Genomic DNA, 25,005 nt, shown 5'->3' with positions numbered 1-25,005 from the left:
TGCAGGATACAAAATTAATGCACAGAAATTTCTTGCATTCCTATACACTAATGATGAAAAATCTGAAAGAGAAATTATGGAAACACTCCCATTTACCACTGCAACAAAAAAAATAAAATACCTAGGAATAAACCTACCTAGGGAAACAAAAGACATGTATGCAGAAAACTATAAGACACTGATGAAAGAAATTAAAGATGATACCAACAGATGGAGAGATATACCATGTTCTTGGATTGGAAGAATCAATATTGTGAAAATGACTATACTACCCAAAGCAATCTACAGATTCAATGCAATCCCTATCAAATTACCAATGGCATTTTTTATATGGAGACACAAAAGACCCCGAATAGCCAAAGCAGTCTTGAGGGAAGAAGACGGACTGGAGGAATCAGACTCCCTGACTTCAGACTATATTACAAAGCTACAGTAATCAAGACTATATGGTACTGGCACAAAAACAGAAACATAGATCAATGGAACAAGATAGAAAGCCCAGAGATAAACCCACGCACCTATGGTCAACTAATCTATGACAAAGTAGGCAAAGATATACAATGGAGAAAAGACAGTCTCTTCAATAAGTGGTGCTGGGAAACTGGACAGCTACATGTAAAAGAATGAAATTAGAATACTCCCTAACACTATACACAAAAATAAACTCAAAATGGATTAGAGACCTAAATGTAAGACCGGACACTATAAAACTCTTAGAGGAAAACATAGGAAGAACACTCTTTGACATCAATCACAGCAAGATCTTTTTTGATCCACCTCCTAGAGTAATGGAAATAAAAACAAAAATAAACAAATGGGACCTGATGAAACTTCAAAGCTTTTGCACAGCAAAGGAAACCATAAACAAGACGAAAAGACAACCCTCAGAATGGGAGAAAATATTTGCAGACGAATCAACAGACAAAGGATTAATCTCCAAAATATATAAACAGCTCATGCAGCTCAATATTAAAGAAACAAACAACCCAATCCAAAAAATGGGCAGAAGACCTAAATAGACATTTCTCCAAAGAAGACATACAGATGGACAAGAGGCACATGAAAAGCTGCTCAACATCACTAATTATTAGAGAAATGCAAATCAAAACTACAATGAGGTATCACCTCACACCAGTTCGAATGGGCATCATCAGAAAATCTACAAACAACAAATGCTGGAGAGGGTGTGGAGAAAAGGGAACCCTCTTGCACTGTTGGTGGGAATGTAAATTGATACAGCCACTATGGAGAGCAGTATGGAGGTTTCTTAAAAAACTAAAAATAGAATTACCATATGATCCAGCAATCCCACTACTGGGCATATACCCAGAGAAAACCATAATTCAAAAAGACACATGCACCCGAATGTTCATTGCAGCACTATTTACAATAGCCAGGTCATGGAAGCAACCCAAATGCCCATCGACAGATGAATGGATAAAGAAGCTGTGGTACAAATATACAATGGAATATTACTCAGCCATAAAAAAGAACGAAATTGAGTCATTTGTTGAGACGTGGATGGATCTAGAGACTGTCATACAGAGTGAAGTAAGTCAGAAAGAAAAAAACTAATATCGTATATTAACGCATGTATGTGGAACCTAGAAAAACGGTACAGATGAACCGGTTTGCAGGGCAGAAGTTGAGACACAGACGTAGAGAACAAACGTATGGACACCAAGGGGGGAAAACCGTGGTGGGGTGGGGATGGTGGTGTGCTGAATTGGGCGATTGGGATTGACATGTATACAGTGATGTGTATAAAATTGATGACTAATAAGAACCTGCAGTATAAACAAACAAACAAACAAACAAAAAGACCAGGGAAGGCTGTGAAAAAGTTCCAGGTTAAAGAGGCTAAAGAGTTGTGACAACTAAACACAAAACCTGAACCTTGATGAAATCCTGCACTGGAGGAGAAAAGATGCTAGAAAGAAGATGATTTCAGGGCAAAGGGAGCATGAATGATAAAGCAAATGGGATAAACTGCTCACAATAGGGGAATCTGGGTAAAGGGTACATGGGTCTTCTTTGCACTATCCTCATTCTTGTATGTAAACTTAAACATTAAGAAAAAATATATAAAACCATTCTTCCTTTTGACTCCAGGTTTGGTTTCAATATATTTCTTTTCTTTTCTTTTCTTTTTTTTTTGGCTGCATGGCTCACGGGCAGCATGTGGGATCTTCCTGTCCAGGGATTGAACTCATGCCCCCTGGAGTGGAAGCTCGGAGTCTTAACCACTGGACCACCAGGGAAGTCCCAGTTTCAGTATGTTTCTGATAATTACAAGGCTGATTATATTGGTCATATTCCTAAAGAAATTCCTCAAGACCCTTTTAGTATTCTGGTTACTGAATTCCAATTTTGGGGGGTGGGGTTCCCCACACCCCCACACATATTGTACGACAAGCAATTCTCAGGACACCCCCTGTGTGTCCTACAATTCGTTGATGCTGACACTACCCAAATCCCACAGGTTAAGGGTTCATTCCCCCCCTCCACCCCACTTCTGATGCCAACCCCAAGTCCAGGTTGTTACCTGGACTTCTGGCCAACTGGCTATAAACCAGAGGTTCCCATATACCCCTCCTGAGGTTCAGTTAACTTGTTAGAGTGGCTCACAGAACTCAGAGAAACCTATTACTTACTAGATCACTCATTTATTATAAAAGAATGTAACTCAGGGACAGCCAGACGGAAGTGATGCATGGGGCAAGGTATGTGGGAAGGGGCATGGAATTCCCATGTCCTATGCTCACCACTCTCCCAGAATCTCCACGTGCTCACCAACCCAGAAGATCTCTGACTCCTGTCCTTTTGGGGTTTCTATGGAGGCTTCATTACACTGGCATGGTTGTGCCAGCTAAGGAAGGTTGCTCGCCTCCCAGTTCTACAAGAATTAAGTCATGAGCCCATGTAGTCGATGACCTTCAACACACCCTGAAAGGAATTCAGGGCAGAGATCAGGAATGAGGCACTCTGCACACTGGGAAAACTGGCAAAATAGACCGTCAGATAGTTATTTTCAGGAGAAACTTTTATGATCCTGGATTCTTATATCTTCCCATACTTAGAAAAGCACTAAAACCATTAACCAAGATATCAATTCCTTGTGACCAGCAGAAAAGTTCTACTGAGATGTGGGCTTGGTTTCAGTACCTTTCACCAAAATCACATATATACTGTCCTCCCCCCTTACCTCTTTGGAACAGTTTCTAAGAGCTGAGAGGCTCTCACCCAGGCTATAGTCCTCAGTAAGATACTGAATAAACTCAACCCACAGCTTTTACGTTGTGCCTTCCCCCCCCCACCAAGTCAACAATTGATTAAATCATTGGCCATTGGAGACTGATTCAACTTCCAGCCCCTCTTCCCTCCCCAGAGAAGGAAGAGGTTTTGGGGTGGGGGGTGAGCCCTGGTCTCCTGGCAACCAGCCCCCATCCTCCGGTGCATCCCAAAAGCCACCTCATTAACATAACAAAAGATGCTTTTTATCACTTGTAACACTTAGAAAGTTCCAAGGGTATGGGGAGCTGTGAGCCAGCAACTGTGGACAAAGACCAAATATATATTTCTTATAAATCACAACATCACGTCCAAATTATCTTAACTATTTAACTTTCTTTGTACTTTTCTTTGTTGGCAAAACAAAAAACAAAACAAAAAACCCAAAACACTCCTCCTCCTTCCCACCCAATCCCAACATGCAAAATTATATCTGAAACTTACTTCTTATCCAAATGTTCTTGCTTGCATCCTGGCCTTCACAGGAACCAGTGCAGTACCAGGCACAGAAGTAGTCTCAAGATAGTACTTTATAGACTCAAAATTCTCTAAATCTAAGGTATGATTAATATCTGGAAGTAGGATATTACCAAAAAGAACTTAGCCATACTGTGTGAGAAGTATGGTATGTCAGAGATACTGATCCTGTCTTTATTTACATTTTTGATATTTTATTCATCATGGATTTTTTTACATTTATTTTGATTTTTTAAAAACATTGTTTATCTTGACTATTGAGTTTTTTTGGCAACCATTTAAATTTTACACCCTTGCCTCATCCTAGTTCCAGACCTGCTGAGATTCAAAGTTCACTGATTAAAAAAAAAAAAAAGATCAGACGTGAACAGAAAAAAATATTGCAGAATACTGGTGAGATTATGTATCTGTTAGGTTTATTTCTCTTTGACTCCTTTTACACTATGAAAAGAGCAATTCTGTACAATACCGTTGAAAAGGGGATGAAATGTATACATCATTCTATAAGAAATACTTTCATTTGCCACAAAGTCTCCTAATCCAGTCAACCTCAAAAAGACCACTTCTTTTCTTTCTTCAAAAGAAATTGTGGACTAAGTTATATAGCATGAAAAAAAATAACAAAATGTCCATTGACTGATAAATGGATAAACAAATGTGGTATATCCATACAATGTCATATTATTCAGCTTTAAAGAAGAATGAGGGAGTTCTCTGGCAGTCCAGTGGTTAGGACTCTATGACTTGGCACTTTCACTGCCATGGCCTGGGTTCAATCCCTGGTCCAGGAACTAAGATTCCACAAGCCATGCTGCATGGCCAAAAAAAAATAAAAAGAATGAAGTTCTGATACTGTAAGATGGATAAATTTTCGACACATTGTTAAATGAAATACGTCAGACACAAAAGGCCATATATTGTATGATTCTATTTATATGAAGTGTCCAGAATAGGCAAATCCATAGACAGAAAGTAGATTCGTGTTTGCTAGGGACTAAGGGGAGAAGGAAAAGAGGAGCAACTACTAATGGGTATGGAGTTTCTTTGTGAGGTGACAAAAATGTTCTGAAATCGTGGTGATGATTGTACAACTTTGTGAATATACTAAAGCTCACTGAACCGTATGCTTTAAACAGGTAAATTTTATGGTTTTCAAATGATAATAAAGATATTATTAAAACAACAACCACAAACAGGGAAGAAAAATTAACCACAGAATAAGAATGCTAAATATAAGAAGAGGGGGGAAATGTCTATAAAATGAAACAGAGGCTTCTAGATACATGGCCAAGAAAATATCCTGCTAAAAAGCAGGAGGCAGCTTGAGGTGGTAAAAAATGTAGTAGCTTCAGCTGGCATTTTCAGCAGATCTAATCTTAGCTTTCCTAACTGCTTAATTTTCCTGAGCCTTATTTTCTCATCTGTGAAAATGTGGATAATGATATCTATTTCCCAGGGTTGGTATGAGGGTGGCCTTCACACACAGTAGGATTGCAGCTCATGTCAGCCACAATCATGTATATCTCTGTGCTTCTGGTTGCTGTCTCAGTTCATCTCGAGAAAAAGAATAAGTCAGCAGTGACTAGACTGAATAGGCAAAGGTTATAAGAGAAAGAACATCAGAGGAGACTGCTGCCTACAGAGAGGGAGAGAAAACTAGGAAATGAATAAATAAGAAAGAGAAGGTGATGGATAAGCAAATGGGCAAGTGGGTCATTAGAGATGGCAGGATAAACGTAGAGTAGCTAAGGCATTTAGGTACCACCTAAACTTGGGAGTTGGCTTAAAAAGGACTAAGGTCCATGAAAATCTTGCAGCTCTTTGGTAATAGTAGCAAATCCTAACACAGTACTTATTCTGTGGCCAGTATTGTTCTAAGTGTTTTATACATTTTTAATCATTTACTCCCTACAATAACCTACAAGATAGATCCTGTTATTGTTCCTGTTCTCAAGTTGAGGAAACAAAGCACAGAGGAGATAAATAACTTACCCAAAGTCACAAAGCCAGAAAGTCAGCTATAGTACCTGGTTCTTCTATATTCCACATTTTCTCTATTGTACCTTCAAAATGTTTGCTTTATGAAGTGTGATAAAACCAAAATGTCATAGCAACTTGGGTTAGTAATAGCTTGAAATGATCTTTTAAGAGCCACGCAATTATTGTAACTGGTTTTTCAAATGTGCTATGAAAATGAAGTTGAAAAGATGTAAAACACACACTAGCCTGGGGAGTGAGCCTTGTCAGGGAATTAGACCCTGGGGCTCTCATATGGGGGTGGCGAGCCTGGCATCCCTCCCACCGAGCTTTTTGGGGAATTGGTGAATGGGTCCCCGTCTCAGGGAGAAATATGGCCAAACACCTCACACCCAATCTTCTAAAGAGTGAATTGAGAGGTGTTGGGAACGAACCCAGCAGATGTAAGGTCTAGACAATGTTCTCAATGAACAGTTTTATCACAATTTGAGCAAAGTGTTTTCCCATAAATTAGAGACCACAGGGTTATATTTTGCCTTTCTGCAAGGGGGCAAATTTCCCCAGTCAAGAGGCATGTGGTGCTAATTTTCAGATCCATAAACGTGTTCTACGTGCATTGGGGGAAAACAGTGCCTATGCTTGTAGAAGTTAACGACTGCCAATCTGCTGTTTCTTCATTTTCTTCTTCATCAGTAAATATTCACTGAGCGTCCACAGAACAAAAACAGGAAGATCTGTGACAAATCCCTCTACTTTATATGGTGAATCTGCCATCAAAAGACACAGCACCAATTCTGACGTGTCTACTGGAGACAAAAAGAGATTTCAGAAGGAATCTCAAACACGAGAGGGTGGCAGAAAATCCTTATCAGGTTAGGTTGTGTGTCTGCTACAGAACTACACTATTAAACAAAAGCAACAAATCTCCAGCTTTGAAAAAGGAGTTACACTATACAACTGAGAGCGGGAGGGACAAATCATTGCAGGGGGACTGAAGGAATTGACCCCTGCCATATCCATCATTTCCCATCACATGCAAGACCTGTCCCGACCCTTTTCTCTTTTCTGAAAGGTCTAAAAAGTTCTCCTGAGGAGGCAAAGCACATAAAAGCTGCTCCTAACAATTTTCCTTCCAGGGTGGTCTGCCTTCTTCCCAAGAAGCTCTTGGCTCTGAGGAGGGCCCAGACTTTGTGTCTGAATGTTTGGCCAGGCATCTGGGGACTTCAGAGACCCCCCACCCTGTGTGGGCATGAGCTCTCTCAAGAGAGATGACCCAGGCTGGATCTCAGAACTTCTACCTCCTGTGGAAACCATTCCTCAAAAGGCCTTCTGAAGTCAATTGAGCTCAAGAAGGAATTATTTGCCATCTTGGATTGTTAAAATATGAAAGGTGGGACAACCAAAAGCTCTAAAAATCAACAGGAGACATACTCCTGCAAACTTTCTAAAATGGATTTCCTACTTCAGACACTGACGGACGGTTTAGTAACAGGATAATAATGAAGAAACACTAAAGTGTATGATACGTGAAGGATTCTTTTACAGTAAATTAGAATAATTAACAAAAAATGAATCCCTTTCAACCAGGAAAATTTATCCATGGCATAATGCCATGCCCCAAAGCAGCATTTAAATGATACTTAAGTGAGCAGTCTGTCAAATTATGTCCAGTATTATAATATTCATTAATTTTGAAAGAAAAACTTCTACTGCTACCCACATTCAAAAACAACAACAACAAAACCAACAAACAAAAAACCAACGCTCTGACATAAACAGAGACAGTCCCAATCCAATGATTATTTTTGGTTTAACAACCCAAGACTACAACTATAAAGCTAGGTGAAACAAAGGGATAAAAATAGTGTGATTTCCTGGAAATCCCACGATGCAATTTCACTTTGAACTTGCAAGCAAATATCCAGGCATGATCTGCATGCAACTGGGTGGCATTTTGTTCTAGAACGATGGGTCCCAATTAAAAATAATGAGGCTTGTCTCCAGCCGCCAGACCCAATTAGAGATAATAAGGAGTGATAGTTCCTGAAATAGATTCATTTTTCTCTGATAGACGAATTGGGACAGGGGTCTTGGTCGGGGTCACTGGGATAGGCCTGGCAACAAAACATGGGTCACCCAGGCTTAAGAAGCCCTTACGAATTCAGTTATTAGATAAGGAAGTAGGAATAACACCACAAATCGTTCATTCATCAGCCACTTACACCCCACCACATTCAGATCTACATTGTTAGCCAAACAGGGTGACTATTGATATTAAAAACTTTAAAATAATGACCGTAACATTTAAATGATTGTTTAAAAAAATACTGGAACGGAAGTGTGGCTGACTTCACGTATGTGTGTATGTTTATGCATGAGTGTATATGTGCACACACATTTGCACTTTTTATTTGGAATAATTGTAGACTTGTAGAAAAGTTGCAGAGACAGTACAGGGAGTTCTTATATAACCTTCGCCTAGTCTCCCTTAATGTTAACATCTTATATAACCTGGCATGTTGATCACAACTAAGAAATGAAATTACCATTTCTGTCAACTACACTTATTAGTCTGGGACTGGGAGAAGAGAGACCAAGATGGTGTGATGGGATTGAAGTAGGGGGACAGGGATGCAGCAGGAAGTAATGCAGAAACATACAAACTGCTGGGGCCCTGGGCAACCGGGACAATAATGGGACCACTCACCAGGTGAAAGAGATCACCTGCACAGGTACAGACAGGCAAGCAGGTTGTGCCCAAGGTATCTGATTACCCTCTTCTGGCAAAGGTTGCTGCGAGCTGACAGGACCTCAGCACAGAAATGTTTTCTAGACAGAGTGTTTACCCTGTAATGAAAAATAGCCATCAAGGATGCAAATGTCTTGTGTAAGCCTTAAAGGAGAGAGAACTAAGGCACTCTCAGGATGGTGCATTTGGAAACATTCAGTGTGAATCCATCGTCTTCACCCCTGGTTCCCTGAGCAAGATTTTAAACTCTAACAAAATGACAACATTAACACCTATGTAAGAGACATATTGAAAAGGTGTTGTGTTTTGCAAAAATATCTTAATCATAAAGAGGAAAAAAAAGTTTGGCAGAGGGAATTTTTCCAAAGATGGTCACAGGAGTATCTCCCATTCCACCTGCTCTTCTAGATCTTTCCATTCCTCCATCAAAAGGTAGAGTTTCATTCCTCCCTTGAATCTAGGTGGGCTTGTGACTCACTTGTAACCAACAGAATGTGGCAGAAAGGGCACTGTGTGGCTTCAAAGACACAGCCGCCATCAGAGCGGCCCGGCTGCCCTGAGGCTGCCATGCTGTGCGGAAGCTCAGTTATGTGGAGAGGCCACCTGCAGCCCTTCTGGTTGGCACCTCTCGTCCTCCAGTCTCCCCAGCCAGGTACCAGACATGAGTGAGCAAGCTTTCAGATAGCTTGAGCCCAGCTATCAAATCACTCCCATCCCAGCCTTCCCAGTCTTCCCAGATGAGGACCCGGATATCAAGGAGCAAAGACAAGCCCATCCCACTGTTCCCTACTGGAATTCATCACCCACGGAATTAGTGAGCATAATGAAAGCATGGTTGTTTGTGCCACAAAGTTTGGGGTGGTTTTTTTATTCCCCAGTAGTAACCAAAACAATGAGGCATATACTCTCTTGACTGACCTCCATGGACCAAATCCCAAGACTAGCCATTGCTTTCCAACCCCTGTTGACACCTTGATGACACCCAGGCCTGCTGAACTCTCAGAAGCAGCAGAAGACCTTCTAGAACCTTGTTACATAAGGTCCAGGAACCAGCAGCCTCAGCACCATCTGGGAGGGCTTAGACCTGTACCATCTCAGGCCCCATCCCAGACTTACTGAATCAGAACCTGCCTTTTGATAAGATCCCCCGGTTAAAATAAAATACTCAGGATTCTGTTTGAGTATTTCAGAATGCATGGCAGACACTGTGCACCAGAGACCAATCAGAGCTCCTTCCGCTGTTGCCGCCTAGCTGACAGGATGGAAATGTAAAATGCTGGGTTTTCCAGGCTCCCTTGCAGCTAGGGGAGGCAACACGGCCCATATTTAGCCAAAGAGCTACAAGTGGGAGTGCCTGGGAGAGGCTTTCAGGAAATCTTTTAAAGAAGGAAGATCCAATTTATGTATAGGTCTTTCAACGCATCACTAAACATTTTTAAAACATATCCGGTTCTCTGCTTTTAATTGCTGTACAGTATTCCAGGTATAGATCCACCTTGTTCAACCCATCCGTTTCCCTAATGATAGATACTTAGGTCATTTCCAGCTCACCACTCCCTCAAACACCAGTGTGATGAACATCTCAGATGTGTTCTCTTTTGAACATACACTCAAGTCCTCTCAGGAGTGTATGCCCAGGAGTGAGACCACTGGGTCATAAGGCACCTAAGAACATAATTTCATTGCATTCTGCAAAACCCTTTTCTAGAATGATCTTAGAAGTCAGTTTGTCCTTCCTTCAATAATGCATTACGGCTCTTGTTTCTCTGTATCATTGTCTTTCCTTGGTACTTTCAGGCTTTACAATCTTTGCCAGTCTCATGGGTATAAAGTGGTATTCCATTGCAGTTTACTTTGTATTACTGATTATTTGTGAAGTTAGAGAGAATGATTAACCACAAATGTTTATTAGCTAGTCAGTTTCACCTTTATTAGCCAGTCAGAGAAATTTTCTCACATGCATGAGTGCATTTCTGGGTCTCTATTCTTCTTCACTGTTCATGTGTGCTTTCATTATGCCTTAAGAGTGTGGATTAATAATTGATTGGAATTTTATCAAATGGTTTAATTAAGGAGAACTGACATATTTACAATGCTAAGTTATCACCTCCAAATCATTAGGGAAATGCAAATCAAAATACAATGAGATATCACTTCACACCCATTAGGATGGTTATTATTAAAAAAAAAAAAAACCACACAAAATAACAAGTGTTGGTGAAGATGTGGAGAAATTGGAACCCTTGTACACTGCTGGTAGGACTGTAAAATGGTACAACTGCTATGGCAAACGGTATGGAAGTTCCACAAAATACTAAAAATAGAATTAGCATACAATCCAGCAGTTCCAATTCTGGGTATATATCCCAAAGAATTCAAAGCAGGGACTCAAACAGATATTTGCACACCCATGATCCTAGCAGCATTACTCAAAACAGCCAAAAGGTGGAAGCTATCTAAATGTTCATTGATGAATGAATGGATAAACAAAAATGTGGTGTGTCTACACACATACACACACACACACACACACACACACACACAGGATGATTACTCAGCCTTAAAAAGGAAGAAAATGCTGACACATGCTGCAACATGGCTAAAACTTAAAGACATTACACTAAGTGAAATAAGCCAGATTCAAAAGCACAAATGAGGTACAGAATAGTCAGATTCATAGAGAGAGAGAGTAGAATGCTTGTTGCCAGAGACTGGAGGCAGTTAGTGTCTGATGGGTACAGAGTTTCAGTTGGGGAAGAGGAAAAGAATTCTGGAGATGAATGCTGGTGATAGTTATACAACAATGTGAATGTACTTAATGCTACAGAACTGTACACTTAAAAATGGTTAAGATGGTAAATTTTATTTATTTTACCACTGTAAATAAATTATCTCATGCATGAAAAATTGTCTCTCTCTCCATTTATTCTCATCTTGTTTCTAGATCTTTCAAAGTTTTAAAACTATTCTCCATTAAAGTGTTTTGCAACAATGAACTATCAGATAGAGAAATTAGGAAAATCATCCCATTTACAATAGCATCAAAAATAATAAAGTGCCTAGGAATAAATGTAACCAAGTAGGTGAAAGATCTGTACATTGAAAACTACAACACATTGAAATAAATTACACACACAAATAAATGGAAAGATATTTCATGTTCATGGATTGGAAGAATTAATATTGTTAAAATGTCTGTACTACTCAAAGCAAACTACAGATGCAATGCAAAATTCCTATCAAAATTCCAACGGCTTTTCTTCTTTTTTCTTTTTTTTTTTTACAGAGATAGGAAAATAAATCCTGAAATTTGTACAGAACCACAAAAGACCCTCATAGCCAAAATAATATTGAGAAAGACAAGCAAAACTGGAGGCATTATGCTTCCTGATTTCAAACTATATTACAAAGCCACAGTAGTCAAAACGTGTGGTATCGGCATTAAAACAGACACATAGATCAATGGAACAAATAGAGAGCCCACAAATAAACCCATACATATATGGTCAATTAATTTATAACAAAGGCACCAGGAATATACAGTGGGGAAATGACAATCTCTTCAATAAATGGTGTTGGGAAAACTGGACAGCCATGTGCAAAAGAATGAAACTGGACTCCTATCTTACACCGTACCAAAAAAAAAAAAAAAAAAATCAACTCAGTATGGATTAACTTAAACATAAGACCTAAAACTGTAAAACTCTTCAAAGAAAACATAGGGGATAAACTCCTTGACACTGATCTTGGCAATGATGTTTTAGATTTGATACCAAAAGCAAAGCAGAAAAAGCAAAAATAAATAAAGTGGGAGTAAAACAAACTAAAAAGCTTCTGCACAGCAAAGAAAACTAGCAAGAAAATGAAAAGGCAACTTACAGAATGAGAGAAAATATTTGCAAACCTCCTCTCTGATAAGGGTTTAATATCCAAAATATACAAGGAACTCATACAACTCATAGCAAAAAACAAAAAACCCAATTAAAAAGTGGGCAAAAGACCTGAATAGACATTTTTCCAAGAAAGACGTACAGATGGCCAACAGGTACATGAAAAGATGCTCAACATCATTAATCATCAGGGAAATGCAAATCAAAACCATGATGAGGTATCATCTCACACTTGTTAGAATAGCTCTCATCAACAAGACAAAAGATAACAAATGCTAGCAAGAATGTGTGGAAAAGGGAACCCTTGTGCACTGTTTGTGGGAATGTAAACTGATACAGTCACTAGGGAAAACAGCATGGAGATTCCTCAAGAAATTAAAAATAGAACTGTATGACCCAGCAATCCCACTTCTGGTTATATATCTGAAGGAAACGAAATCACTCTCTTGTTGAGATATCTGCACCCCCTTGTTTATTGAAGCATTATTCACAATAGCCAAGGTATAGAAACAACCCAAATGTCTGTTGACAGATGAATGGATAAATTCAGTGTGCTATATATACACAATGGAATATTATTCAGCCTCAGAAGGAAATCCTGCCATTTTCGACATCATGGATAAAGCTAGAGGACATTATGTGAAGTGAAGTATGCCAGACAGAGAAAGACAAATACTGCATAGTATCACTTACATGTGAAATCCTAAAAAAAAATAAAAAGACAAACTCAAAGAAACAGAGTGAAAAGTGGTTGCCAGGGGTTGGGGACTGGGGTTAATAGGGCGAGGTTGGTAAAGGGTACACATTTTCAGCTACAAAATGAATAGTCTGAAGATCTAATGAAAAACATGGTGACTATAGTTGATAACACTGTCTTATATAATTAAAATTTGCTGAAAGTAGATCTTAAATGCTTTCACATACAAAAAAGGTAAGTATGTGAGGTGATTTGTTAATTAACTTGATGGAGGGGAATCCTTTCACAACATCTATGTTTATCAAATCATCACATTGTACACTTTAAATCTTACAATTGTCAATTATACCTCAAAAAAGCTTTAAAAAAGTTTTGGATTCATTTCATTCTTTTTAGTGGCATATAACATGTGTTGATTGATTGATTGATTGAGGTAAGAACATTTAACATGAGTTTTACCCTCTTAAATTTTTAACTGTGTAACACAGTGTTGTTAAGTGTATTTTACTGGCACAGTGTTCTACAGACACCTTACCGCATCCTACACCTTTCCAGGCCCCTCTCCCACAAGGAGCCCAATTCTTTCTCGTTGTTTTCCAGACCAGAGGAAATCAGGTGGATAAACAAGGTTTTGGTGATTTAACAACTGAATTTTAAAACACCAACAAGGAATGAGATAAAAGCATAAAAGAATGGCTTCACACCACCCTGGACAACCAGAAGGCAGATTATTTGGAAAGAAAAACAGGCAACTAACTGGACTGCTCTTGTACCCAGGATCTTGCCAAGTGTCAGATCCTAGGGAGCTATCCTTTCACCAGAAGACCCTGTCTGAAGGTCTTGGAAAAAAGGAGGAGGAAGTCTGCATTTCCCCATTCTGAGACCTAAAGGTGTGTTTGAATATTAACAGCTAGTTTTTATTTGTCTAAGAGAGGAGAGTAGACATACAGTAGATAATCCAGGAATGCTTTCTATGTGCTTACAGGATGTAATCAGCAACATCCAACTACATGCACATTCCTTCTACCCTCTGCCCTTGGGACCAACAGACCTTGGCTTCCATCTGCTTGTCTGCTCCTTAGACCCAGCTGGGTGGGAAAGATACCAAGATGGCCAGAATTGGGAGGGACTGCTAACTAGGATTGTTTTCAGCTGATGGGGGGCTCTGTTCTAATTTGAGAGGCAATGAGGAGCTCTTAGACCATGATGTGGCCTATGATCATTGACAGGTGGGTAAGCTCAACTCAAGTTATTTTGCTTTCTGTCCCCCTTAGCTTTCTCCTGACTAGGACAGTTGTGAGCAGGTCATGAGGGGCATCTTGGTTAACAGTCATCAGCGTGGCTAATGGTGAATCTGCTCTCTCGTTCACCATCAACATCGTACACATGGAGAGCCTGTAAAGGCCTTAAAAGTTACACACACCAAATAGATGAAAATCAACACAGTGAATAAGCTCAACATCTAGATCAGTGCCGCCAATAGAACTTCCTGTAATGATGGTAATGATTTGGATCTCCATTGTGCAATACGGTAGCCATCAAGCACTTGATATGTGGCTAATGAACAAGCAACAAATTTAAATTTTAATTCATTTTAAATTTAAATAGCCCCATTTGGCTATTGACTACTATATGAGACAGTGAAGGTTTTGTTTTTTAAATCTGTTCCTTTCCTCCCCAGTCTTACAATAGTCCAATGGTTCTCAGCCAGGGGCAACTTTGCCCCAGAAACCCAGGAGTCATTTATCATTGGAGCTATTTTTGGTTTCATCATGGGGGGTGGGGTGTCACTGGCATCCAGTGGGTAGATACCAGGGGTGCTGCTAAACATCCTACAAAGCACAGGACAGCTCCACACCCCCAAACAGAGAATTAACAAGCCCAAATGTTAACAACATCAAGGCTGAGAATCCTTCTCTAGCCTTCTTTATGGTAAGCAAAGCTTTTCATAATTTGTACAACTGTTATATTCATTTTCTTGATTTTTCAAAAAATGTATTAAATTATGGTAAAACACATAAAATGTGTGGGGGTAAAACACAAAATGGCAACTACCATTCTACTCTCTGTCTCTGTGAATTTGACTGTTTCTAGGCACCTCATATAAGTGGAAAGATGCACTGTTTGTCTTTTTGTGATGGTTTATTTCACTTAGTATAATGTCTTCAAGGTTCATCCATGTTGTAGCATGCGTCAGAATTTCCTTCCTTTTTAAGGCTGAATACTATTAAGTTCTGTTTATCCATTCATCCACTGGTGGACACGTGGGTTGCTTCCACCTCTTGACTCTTTTCCATAACGCTGTGAACATGGATGTGTCATTTACTTGATTTAAAATAAACTGGGAATGATTTTAAACTTACAGAAAAGTTGCAAAGATTATACAGAGACCTCTCATCTGTCCCTCACCTAGTTTCCTCCATTATTATTTCATATTACCATGGTACATTGTCACAACTAAGAAACCAAAGGTGGGACATTTCTATTAACTGCACTCCAGACTTAATTCAGATTTTACCAGTTTTTTTCCACTAATGCCCTCTTCTTCTTCCAGGATCCAACCCAGGACACCACACTGCCTTTAGTCGTCATCCCTACCCAGTCCCCTCTGGGCTGGGACAATTTCTCGTTCTTTGTTTTTCATGACCACGACGATTTTAAAGGGCACGGGTCAGGTATTTTGTAAAATGTGCCTCAATTTGGGTTTGTCTGTTCTTCTCATCAGTAGAGCAAAGTTAGAGATTTAGAAAGAATACCATAGAGGTGAAGTGCATCTCATCGCATCCTATCCCATTCCATCAGGGACACATGGGATCCACATGACATCACTGACATTAACCTTCATCACGTGGTTAAGGTTGTATGGGCCAGGCTGCTCCCCTGTAACGTTACTATTTTTCCCTCTCTATACACTGTTATTCGGAGGTGAGTCGTTAAGACCAGCCCAGTGGGGAAGGGGGAGGAAAGGGGAGAGAACTAATATCCGCCTCCCGGAGGAGAGAGTATGTAAATACATTATTTGGAATCTTCCGTTAAGAATATTTCTCTTTTCTCCCCCATTTATCTTTTTTTTTTTTTCAATCATTTATGTCGGTACATACTCATGGATATTTATTTTACACTTTAGGTTAGACTCCAATTTTTTTGTTTGTTTTGGCCATCCCTTGCTTTTCTAAACAGTATATCAACAACTATGTATCTTGCACTTGATACTTTAACATGTTTCAAACCTGATAGGCTTTTTCCAAGGAATGAGTCCTACCTCAATGTTACTAATATCATTGATATCTATGACAATAAAGGCCACATTGATCATTCTGAACAAGCTCCTATCCACCCCAGCGCCTGAGAAACAGAGCTGAACTAAGAGCCAGTTGCCAAGCACCTCTAGAATAATCCTGAGAAGCTTACAAGCGTCCCCTCAAGATGGGGTTGCCAAAGCCTTCTGGGAGGGTAATTAATTGGTCCAATAGAGGACATGGTCGTTATCACTCAGCTGGCCCATCTCTGTCACAAATCCCTGGGTTCAGGAAAAGCAATAAAACCCGTGTGGGGTGCACGTGCCTAAAAGCAAGACAGTTTCTGGAGTCAGACATACACAGTGTTCACTCGTACTTTTGTTTTGAGCTCTGTAACAAAACGGCGTTTGGAAACAATACTTAGGATAAACAGTTCATTTGGATATAAGGTTTTGCTTTGTTTTTGAGAAACAAATCCTAAACAGCCAAGAGAATTGCCTTAAACTCTTGTAGGCACTCAGGCTTTCGGGTTTTCTTCTGAGAAAACGTATTCTCCTGATTGGAAAGTTATTTCTCACCTTTACCTCTGAAATCAAACCAGAGATTTGGAGGGAGAACTTATGTGGTTGTATATAGACATTACCTAGGAATCTTAATTACCACTGAAATGGCTATGCTCTGATTTTAAAATTTTGTGAACAGTTATTTTAAGAATACAAATAGTTTAAAAAGAAAACAGGCTTACTTACCTAGTTCAGAGTCCCAAGGACACACTGGCTGGTCACTTACTGTAACGTGGTCTGGATTCAAGACTGTGTGTACGAGGGTGCCGTTTTCACTCTCAACATTAAGTATGTCAAGGGGTTTTCAGTCTGTGGCTCTGTGGACTGACAGTTTCAAAATCAGGGCATTGTATTGATCTTTAGGAGTCCTTTTCATTTCTGGTGCAGATTAATTTCTGAAGCAGAGAACCCTCCCTACCCCCCAGTCCACGCAGCACAGGATGACTTTCTTCCCGGCAATTAGTGAATAGCAGGTATTGGTTTTGATAACCAGCTCTCTGGGCTGGGCACATCTGCCAAATTCCCACTTCATGTCCCACTATGAAGTTGCTCTTTACAGGAATTCTAGTGGAATTTACAAGAGTTAAAGCTAAGCACACTGAAAGGATGCTTCTGCATAGGCACTTGGTAGGTTTCAGAGCACACAGAAGGCACTGCAGATCGTGGCACAGGCTAGGTGATGAGACGCAGGCACCCTTAGGGACTGAGCATCTCAAACAAGTCAGGCGCTAGGACCTCCACCGCATTTCTCCAGGCTGAAGTTGTGGAGGTCTTTTTGTCCGTTACACCCATGCATGTAATCAGCGATTGTTCCTATTGTAAATCCCAGATTCACCATCTGTATGTTCCAAAGGGCTGGGTGATTGTTAATATCCTGTCCCTATGGGATTAATCTCAAATTTCACACTAAACGATTTTTAAGTATAATTTGTTACAATGATACAACATTACCATTTCTAAAACAAACAGCCAGGATTGTTACCTTGCAATAAAAAGCAAAAAGTTTGTGTGCTACTGTTTTACATTCACTTCTCTTTAGACACAAATAGAGGTATGGAAAAAAAAACAAAAAAAAAACCCAGCCCAGAACCTTGGGAAGGGGTTTTAAGTAAGGGAACACACTGCTTTTTTATTCCTGGTGAACAGGATCTGAACGTGCAGCAGTGATAAAAGTAAGAGAGTTCTCTGAGCAGTCTTTAAAAACCACTCAGGGTTGTCTGGTGTTTGCAGCAAAAAGAAACTTACAGTAAAAAATCCAAGTTTGGATCCTCTATTGAGCAAAGAACTGTTAAAAGCTTTTTGTAGACAAATGAGGAGGCTCCAAAATCAGTCTGTGATATTAAAAAGAGCTGGCTTGAAGTGTGCAGAGAATATTCTTTTTCACGTCTTGGTTTGTTACACAAAAGGTGTTACTCCAATCAAAAGTTTTAACGCTACGAATTTCAAAATATATTGTCCAAAAGAGCATATTATTTGAGATAAAGTCTAACCACAGCCAGGATACCAAATATTAAGACATTTTTGTCTACTTTACTAAGAATGAAGCCTTTCCACTAGATTGAAACACATACAGCAATTTTATTTTCCCGAACTTTTTAGGGTGGGTTCAAATGTTCCCTCTTATGGATCAGATGGTGGAGATGTTGGAACCAGTTCCAGTTACAAAGTTTGCTCAACTTCATTTTTAATATAATCTACCCCATAAACTAAATGTATGACACCTATGGGACCTGTGTGGCGACCAGCAATTCCCTGGGATGTAGCTACATCCTTCTCAGTGGGATGTGCCTTGTCCCAAGCCATGCATCATTTAAAAAGATGCCTAAAAGGGCCTGCCTATTAGAAACCTCTCAGTGCAGAAGTGTAGGAGGGTGGGGTCCTGCTACCACTTCTTCCCCATCCCCTGACACCGTCAGGTACAATAGCTAAAGTGAGCTAAATCAGCGTTATTTCCTCCTGTCTCATATGGGTGCAATCACACCGCCCCCCTCCCCGCACCATTGTAAGGACCAAGAAAGATGTACAAAGCACTTAGCACATCATCCAGCAGAATAAGTTTTCCAAAAAGGATACCTTATTATTTTTTATTAGCTACTGACAATCTTTCTGAGGTTCTGACAGCATCACGGGCACAAAAACCATTTTACTTTTGTCTTCATTATTATAAGAAAACAAAGAGCCAAGAAAAACATGGTCAGAGACCAATGGCAAAGACCTTGGCCTTGGGGTTGGGCGATAAGGAGTGGTGGAGCCTGTGGCAAACTGGAAAGCATGTGATCCTCCCTCTAACGGGGGTGGGGGGTGGGCAGCGACATTCAGTCTGAGCTGAGGGCTCCCTCCTGGGATTGTGGGCCTAGCACGGCCAACTTTTCAGATTTTTCAAGAAAAGCTGGAAATCACAGCTTGAAGGATTTTGAAATGCTGGCTTCTAATTCAAGTTTTTAAAAAGAAAGCCCATGAGCCAAACAAAGCCTGTCTGTGGCTGCGTGTGGCCTGCAGACCCCTGGTTAAGGATGCCTGCTAGAAACCAATAGAAAAAGACATACAAAGAAAACAGAATATAGAATAGAGTGATCGTCACAGTTCTGTCTAATAATGTAGACTCAGATGTGGAATGGTACCTTAATTGCACCCATAATATAGATCTAGAGGCTGCAGCAATATACCCTGTACAATGAGAATATACATATACACACACGACAAAGATGCAAAGTGGCCAGATTAAATCAATTATAGAATTCAGGGGCCAGAGCTTTCCCCACATGGTGATTGCTGAATGGGATTTCCTGGTGGATAAATGAAACAAAGGGCTTAGATTGGGTAAAAGTATGGATTGGGGCGGAAGATAACGATCTTGGATATTTTTTTCGTAACTAAAACAGCATTATCTTGAGGGAGCCTAAACTAATTTCTCCCTGGATGCCAGAAAAAGGCTGTCCAACCTTTCAGATTACAAGAGACCTGCAGTAAATCCAGACTACTGATGGTTGAGAGAGCTTCCCAGAGTAACTCAGTTGATTCCTTATTTGCTTCAGCAGAATCTAGCTACAGAACAATTAAGAACCTTTAGGAACACAAACTCACCTGGAAACACAGCCCGTCGTTGGTTGAGCATCTTCTATACATCAGGTGCTATTTCCAAGCCTCACACAGCCCTGACAGATGGGTGTTGTTTTTTCGAAATAGGGAAACAAAATTACGGGAATAACTCACCCCAAAACTACTCAAAAGGGAGGGGCAGCACTGAGACTTCAACCCTGGCTGGCCTCACAGCTGAGCCATTACAAAGTCCCCCTCCTAGGGTGCTGTCATCACATTTAGAGTCTGCAGGGAATGGGTGATTCTAAATATTCTAATTCATATGGAATTGCTATGTTAAAATGCCTGTGATTATTTACTTTCCAAAAATAAAATATGCTTAAGGTCAAGATTATGTCAAACAATTAGATATGCCTTTTTTTATTCAGAAAGTATCTCAGAGTTTTTCAGGGCCGGATAAATGAGCATTACATCAATGAGCATTATGATAATATAGATAGCCATACCAGCCAAGAGATATAACCCAGCTTTTTAAAATATTTGTATTCTAGGAGCCCGTTTTAGTCTCTAAAGTCTTTGTGTTTTTAAACTGAAGCCAAATAGAAAGACAACTGGCCAATAGTTTCAATGTGGTCACTGCCAAGATACATACATTGAAATTGATACCGGATTTTAAGTTGTTTTTTTTCAAAGCATTTATTTTATTTTTGTACTCTGAATTATCACGATTAGCTGTAATTAAGTTTGTTAAAACAACAGAAACTTGCTTGTCCATGTTCAACAGAAAAACTGCTACTTGTGTACATGGACTTGGCACTGACATCCTAGGATGAGGTGTAGAACTCCATGGAATTTCGGCACTGGGTGAGCCTCAGAGCTCTAATCCGACTTACCTCTGGTTTGTGAATCCCCCTTCACCTCTTCTTAACCTCTGCATCAGCAGCTGGGTCAAGGGCACTTTCTACCATCAGAGGAGACAGGCCAGCCTGGGACTGCTCTTAGTGTTAGCAAGTTTTTCCTTATCCCGGTTAAAATAAGCCCTGGAACCTACAACCCAGTGATCTCAACTTGGCTTTGGGGAAGTCGCAGACCAAAAAAGCCTCTGGGTTTTATTCTTTCAACACTCAAATTCTCAAAAGAAAAAAAATTCATAAAAGGAATGCCTAGACATTGCCAAAACAACAACTAAATTAGGTTGTTATAAAGGGGAGGAGGAAAGCTCCAACAACCTGCTTGGAGCACATTCAAGGGTCCCACTCAATAAAAGGCTGAATTTATTAGCTACCAAGCACCTTTCTGAGGAGTAGGACAGGGCAGTGATTGAACTGGCGGAAGCAATAGGGTACCATCAAGATATAAAAACCTTAGAGTACTCCCTTCCTGGAAACCTTCAAGGGTTTAGCATCCTTTTATTAAATAAGACGTATGCCAACAATTATAAGTGGTATTATCCTCTACAAGCGCACTCCCAAAGAACCATAATACACATATCAGTCATGCTAACAAGAGCAAAAGAGATCAACGGCCAGCGTACTTTCATGATCTCCCACAGAAAAAACCCATTCTGTCCTCCCATCTGCAGAAGCTGTGTTTAGACATCAAACAGGGGCTTCACAGCGCCGTGGAACCGACATCTTAGGAAATCAGAATCAGAAGTTACTTTTAGAGGCGGCATCAACCTTGGGGAGTGAATACTGGGTAAGCTTTCTGTTGAGAACTTTCTTATGAGAAAACGCCACCTGACTAGATTTTGCAATTGACAAAGCAAGAAAAAAAATTTTTTTTAAGCCTGTAAGTCTCCTGCTTGTCAGCCACAGTCCAGGGTGCTGTGGCCTAGACGGGTTGTTCTAGTATAATCATTCGTGAAAAAGCACCTTGACATTTCTGCTTCAAAGATATGCCCTGTGGTTCACTACACCAGCCAGTGAATCAGGGTGGGAGAAAGAGAAGTGATTATTTATTGCTACAAATCATATATTCCTGACCATACGCCCTTTGCCCCCTCACTACCGGAAAATCAGAACAATAAGCAAAGCAAAAGTCAAGAACTTAGGAAAAAGAAGAAATAGTCATAGCCTGTAATAATATCAAGCTGCTTTTTGGTCAAACAAAGCCTGCTTTAAACTTGCTAAGTGAGTGAGTAGTTTTTAATCCTTCAATAGCAGCACTGTTCCTACACACTGCCTATGAGGAACTGGTCTTCCCAGTTATGACGGAGTTGGTTTTAAGCTCATCAACAACATCTCAAACAAACATTTCTTACGTAGCCTTGGGCACCCTAGCTCTGAACAGACCCGGCAAATAATCTACTGCTTAACTCCCAAAACTTCAGAAATACCAGCCCAAGTTGGAACATTCTCTGTTACGTCAAGCCAGAGAGTAAGCAGAAAAGCCATATACCTATTGTTTTTGCTCCCTTCTGCCTTTCCTTTATAATCAGAGGACTGATGAACTGTTGAGCCTTTTGGAAAGCTTGCTAGCAGGGAAGCAGATGCATTTGCAAAATCAGAATCGATCTAAGACTCTCCCCAACCAGAAGCAAATGATAAGGTGCTATATAGCCATGGAAACAGGTGAATTTCACATTCTTTCATTTAAAAAAGAAAAAAGGGTAGTATTGGCCATCTATATGTAATTCAGTAAGATCACCTGGTACAGGTACCCATATTTATTCAATCAGAGAATCACCCGAGACTCTTGTTACAAACAAGAATTCCCCAGCTCTTCCCTTTTATGGTTCTAATTTCACCCCAGGTGACTCTTATAATTCAGCAGGCTTGAGAAATACCATACATTTATAAAAGGGAAAATACATTAACCTAACAAAAGAAGGATTTCTGCTAAGTTACCTGGGTTTTCTGAATAACTCTAACAGTAGGCGTTTGAGTGGCAATATTGTCACCAACCAAGCCTGAAGCAAAGAACTCAAAAGCTCAACTCCTTAGGGAAATGATACAGTTGCTAACCAAAAATCCCTGCAGAGAGGCCAAGTTCCTAAGGAAAAAAGGGGGGTTTTGAGGACTGCCCAAGACAAACTGAACCTCTATTTTAAAAAAATGTTTTATTTTAGTGAAAGGTCTTTGCTCTTTTTTCTCCATAGTGCATGAGTCTACAGAACTCAGATTGTCTGCCTTTTATTTTAAAAGCTTTACTGACTCCACCAGGTTTCAGAAGGGAGACTTTCCAAACCACTCTAAAGATATAAAATTATACCTGGAGGAAAAGGACTGTTACTTCAAAAGGAGGTTGTCACATCAACCCCCCACCCCTCCCACACTATTTACTGACAACTCCATTAAGGATTAACAGAAATAAACCCAAATGCTTTCAATGCTTACAACTTAACCTCTGAATTAATTGGAGGTCATTCGGGGACATTCAAAGCAATGTAAACTACATTGCTACACTAGTAACGTAGTAAACTACATTACTACAATGTAAACTAGAACCGGTCAAAATACACATTTTCAATATATGCAGGTCGCAGAGAGATGAAAACTGAGACAGTTCATGACCATGACCTTAACTAACATCTGTAAATAACATTCTCCCCCCTAGAGAATGCAAGCTCATCTATTTACTTCTGGAAGAGAAGAAAGGAGCAAGGGCGCCCAGGTGCTACAAGAAAACCATTCGGGACATGGAACAGCGCCAAGGTCACAGCCCACCTGAATGAAAAATGAAATCCAGGTACTGTACACCCAGCCTAGGCAGTCCCGGCTCCTTCTTGAAAGTAAACAGTGGGTCGGAAAGGCTTCCCAACCACAGGTGCGGAGACGCGGTTCCCCTGCCCGCTACGGGATAAATAAACAACGTGAGGACAGCCTGGAGAAACCCAAGAAGCACTGGATGCCCGGCCTGACTCGGCCAGAGGCGCAGATTTGAGCCGAATATCCACGTGCAGGGGCAGAGGCTGTGGAGTCGCCGTGGCCTAGTCTGAATCCCCACTCTGCCCGCGCGCCCTTGTCCACTCATTACCGCCCAGAGCTTCAGTTTCCCTCTGTGCCAAAAGCGGAGCATCTTCTCCCCTAAGGGGCTGGTGTGAAGGATAAACGAGGCGGCAGAACTAAGTAAATAAAGGATGACTGTGACTATTATTGCTGTTGTTATCATTTCAAACTATTCCAATATAGGCTCAAGAGGGAGGGAGTCGAAAATGCAAACTTTCTCGGAGGATCAAACTAACTCAAGCCCCACTTCTAAGGCGTCTGGGGAGACCTTTGTCCGCGCTCGACCCCGCCGCCGCCCGCGGTCCGCGCCACCTTTCCCGCGGCGGGCGCGGGGCGGGGCAGCCGGCGGCGCGGGCCGGGCGGCGGGGAAGGCGGGAGCGCGGGCGCACCGGCGGGCCGCGGCTCCCAACGGCTCGGCTGCGCTCCGCTGGCCGCGCGGGACCCCGAGCATCGCAGCCTCCACCACAACCGCTGGCCCAGCCGCGCTCGCTCCGGGCCGACTCACTCTCCACGCGGGACAGGGGGGCGCGGCGCGCAGACCCGGGACGCCCCGCGCCCGGCCCGGCCCCCACCAACCCCCAGCGGTCCCGGCAGGTGGAGGCACCCGGCGCGAGCGCTCCCGGCTCCGCGGGTTCCCTCCGGCCACGCGCCGCGCCCATCCGCGCGGGCGCAACTTTCTTAAAGAGACAGGTGGCCGGAATCCGCGTCTACCTGGGGCCCCGACTCGGCCTCCTGGCCCGTCCCCCCTTAGGTGAAGAGAGGGGGCTGCAACAGATCTCCACACCACCCACCTCCTTTTCCCCTGGGCAGTGACGGATTACAAATTTTAATGCACCCAGCATCCTTTTGCAACTTAATTCTTTTGGCCTAAATCACCCTCCCACTGCTCCTCAACGCATGCTCGCAGGCGTGCAGCTGGGGCCACTGCTGGCAAAGTTTGAAGAGGGGTGTCCCTACCCCTGCGCCACACCCCACCCGGAGCCACGGGGCGTGCAAGGCTCGCTGCTGCTGGGAAACGCCCGTTGCAATCGCCTTGACCCTGCCCTGTAACTGACCCTTGGGGAAAAGCCCCCCGCACAGCTACTGCGCATGCTCTGAGCTGGACAGCTCCAGAGAGGGAAATTTAAAAACGG

The 25,005-nt window shown here is 41.3% G+C and overlaps 1 protein-coding gene across 2 annotated transcripts in view; it reads right to left on the bottom strand.

Moving 5' to 3' along the window:
- The window catches only part of MYO1H (myosin IH), a 111,419-nt gene extending 87,403 nt beyond the window's left edge, over positions 1 to 24,016 (bottom strand). The window contains exon 1 of one of the 2 annotated variants that reach the window (XM_082417424.1): positions 17,070 to 24,016. The gene's annotated coding sequence lies outside the window, so the exon portion shown is untranslated. The remainder of the gene's footprint in view (positions 1 to 17,069) is intronic. The other variant, XM_082417423.1, reaches the window with a different exon arrangement.
- Between the last annotated feature and the right edge of the window lie 989 nt (positions 24,017 to 25,005).

The sequence above is a fragment of the Balaenoptera physalus genome, assembly GCF_965194825.1.
Source record: "Balaenoptera physalus genome assembly, chromosome: 12".
NCBI classification, from domain to species: domain Eukaryota; kingdom Metazoa; phylum Chordata; class Mammalia; order Artiodactyla; family Balaenopteridae; genus Balaenoptera; species Balaenoptera physalus.
The sequence above is the reverse complement of the archived record's forward strand: the minus strand, read 5'-3'. Positions and strand labels throughout refer to the sequence as shown.